Genomic DNA, 2,946 nt, shown 5'->3' with positions numbered 1-2,946 from the left:
AAGAAATAGCTCATATGAAAAGCTAAAACAAAGACAAATGATGTTCAATGCACTGAAATAAATTAGTTTCACTAAAAAAAATGTATTATTTAAACAAAACAGAAAGGTCAAATTTTGTCAAGACAAAAGTTTTGTCACCTATACATAAAGTGAACAAATTTACTACAAATACTAAAATATGTCAGCAAATTAAATAGCGGTGCTGTGCGATCCATGTAAATCTTGTATGACTTCCATGAGCTTGGTCCCTAATACTGTATCTGAAGTCTCTTTGATATAGCTTAGTGGTCCCTAATACTGTACTGAAGTCTCTTTTATATAGACCTTAGTGGTCCCTAATACTGTATCTGAAGTCTCTTTTAATAGACCTTAGTGGTCCCCTAATACTGTATCTGAAGTCTCTTATATAAACCTCCCTGGTTCCCTAGTCCTGTATCTGAAGTCTCTTTCCCAAAATTCAGCCTTGGGGCAGAATTCCAGCACTAGAGCCAGTCCCACAATGAGCTTTCCTTAGTTTGTGCCATTTCTGAGTCTGAAGCTTTTGAGGAGGGGGGGGGGGGGGGCTTCTCAACTGTCACTCGCTGGTTTGAAAGCCATGATGTCTCTCTCTCTCTCTTCACAGGGGGCCATATTCTCTGGGGGCAATAAGGTAATTTTCATGCCTCCCAGTTGCTTCAGCTGTGGCTCAGTGGTTGAGACGGTTGCCTGCCAATCGGAAGGTTGGTGGTTCGAACCCCCCCCTGCAGTCATTGTCGAAGTGTCTTGGGCAAGACACTGAACCCCGAGTTGCCCCCTGGGCGCGCATTGGAGTGTGAATGTGGTATGAATGTTTATCGATGAGCAGGTGGCGACCTTGTACGGCAGCCCCGGCCACAGTGTTCTTGTCCCCCCCCCGGAACGATGAAAGGGAATGCTTACGCAGCTGTTAGATGGAAAAGTGATTGAGAACGTTGTTAAGACTGGAAAAGCGCTATATAAATACAGCACATTTACATTACCTATAATGCGCCCGATTTATATTTTCGTGACTATTCTCTTAAGTGCTATCAGGAAAGTAGCCTACATAACGCTTACATTATACATTCACCTTATTGCTGCTAAGTAGAAGAAGCTCGGCTTAGTTACAGTAACTAAGGGGGGACTTGTCATGGTGCTCACTGGGCTGCACATGTACCTAACTGTAGATAGACCCCGCATTGGCCTCTGTACATCTAGCTATCTAACTATACTCCCTAGATAAAAATTGTCTAATTTTAGGAAAAAACTAAAAAGCTACTTGAGAAAAAAGCAGATTCAAATTTTCTGATAAATTTGCCTTTTGTTCTAAATATAAATAACTAATTGAATTCTGTTTTCTGAGTGACTGTTAAATTTGATAAAAAGAGCTGGATTATGACAACATGGGGTCATACAGCAACTACCTCCTTCCAGTCTATAATCTGCAACATGACACCTAGGGATGGCCCCTATCTCATCAAGTAACGCAAGATCGACGGCTTTTGAGGGGTCCCTACCTGGCACGGGGCCCTAGGGAGGCTGCACCCAGGCACCTACGCTAATATCACTGCATAACACTCCTTGCTTTGGAGATATTAATATGTGCTTTACATATACCGTCCTGTGTCACACAGGGACACCGGAGGAAACCCGGCAGCTGATCCACTTTCGGGCTGAAAACAAGCAGAAGTTTCTTAAATCAAAATATGCTGCAAAGCAACTATGGCGTACCTGCCAACACTCCTGTTTTTTACGTGTTTCTCCCGTTTTTTAGCCCTATCTCCCGGACCCTTCCTGGTTTGTTATTTCTCCCGGGAAATGTAATTTGCATGGCCCAAACTCCTTTATAAATAATCGGACCAATGTGTTTGTCCAATGTTGAGAAGTTGCCAGGTCTTGTATGAAACACGTTCTATTCACACAATCCACACACCTCAACCTGGCAACCTAGACCCCAATTGTGCAGTTGTTCTGCAAGCTTTGGGGAAAGTTCAGACCTCAAAGCAAGCCAATGAAAATGGCATGTGAAGGCGGCGTTCCCGCAAAGAAATCGAAGTTTAGCTGTAAATTTCAACAGTGTTGGGTGCAAAACAACGCAAATGCATCTAACCTAGTCATATCTACAACCTCCACGCTTCTTGTAAGGTGTGTTGCATCACCCAGCACATTAAAACACAGCAGCACCATCGCACAGAAGAGACACAGGGGCACACAGGCCATTTCATCCTTCAAAATAAAGCACACCAGCTTCAAAGTACACTGTGTCCAAGAAGGCACTGAGAGCAGCTGAATCTGCCACATACACAACTACTACACTCCAAAACAAAAATACATATTAATGTTTAAAAAACGTACTGAAGTTTACCAATTAGTGACAGTTATTGATGCTCAAGGAATGATGAAAAACGACTAAATTTGTTCAATGTGTATTTACCAAATTGTTGAAAACTTACAAATTAAAATGAAAATTTGTCAAAATTACAAATGAAAAATAAAGAAACATTAATAAATTAAGTTGTGTTTTTATTAGTACACTTAGAATACTAAAAATGTATGACGTTGTTGTTATTTTTACACAATATTTTTCTGACCTTTTGAGAATCTTGGCCTTGACAAATAACCCATATTATTAAAAAAAGAGTAAACCTAATACTAAAACTTGTAAAAACTAAAGTAAAACTAAGTATTTTCAAAAAAATAAAAAAATAAATTAAACCCGCTTTAAAAACTAAAACTTAACTGAATTTGAAAACAAAAAGTCACAACAAAATAAAAATGAATGAAAAATGCTAAACTATAATAACCTTGACTTCCTCTGGTCTGATGCCAGATTTTTTCTGAAGATGAACTCTTTCTGTTCTGTTCCTCTAATTTTATCTTACTCTCGCAGGGGGTGTCTTAATGTTGCAGAAAACTGTTATCTTTACAAACACACACACACACACACAC

At 39.7% G+C, this 2,946-nt stretch overlaps 1 long non-coding RNA gene across 1 annotated transcript in view; it reads left to right on the top strand.

The window, feature by feature from the left end:
• The window catches only part of LOC116696092 (uncharacterized), a 17,592-nt gene extending 15,687 nt beyond the window's left edge, over positions 1-1,905 (top strand). Inside the window, exon 3 of the long non-coding RNA XR_004333622.1 lies at positions 1,632-1,905. This is a non-coding gene — a long non-coding RNA (uncharacterized LOC116696092). The remainder of the gene's footprint in view (positions 1-1,631) is intronic.
• Positions 1,906-2,946: the final 1,041 nt, after the last annotated feature.

This window comes from Etheostoma spectabile, chromosome 9, assembly GCF_008692095.1.
Source record: "Etheostoma spectabile isolate EspeVRDwgs_2016 chromosome 9, UIUC_Espe_1.0, whole genome shotgun sequence".
NCBI classification, from domain to species: Eukaryota; Metazoa; Chordata; class Actinopteri; order Perciformes; family Percidae; genus Etheostoma; species Etheostoma spectabile.
This window is presented reverse-complemented; position numbering and strand designations above follow the sequence as displayed.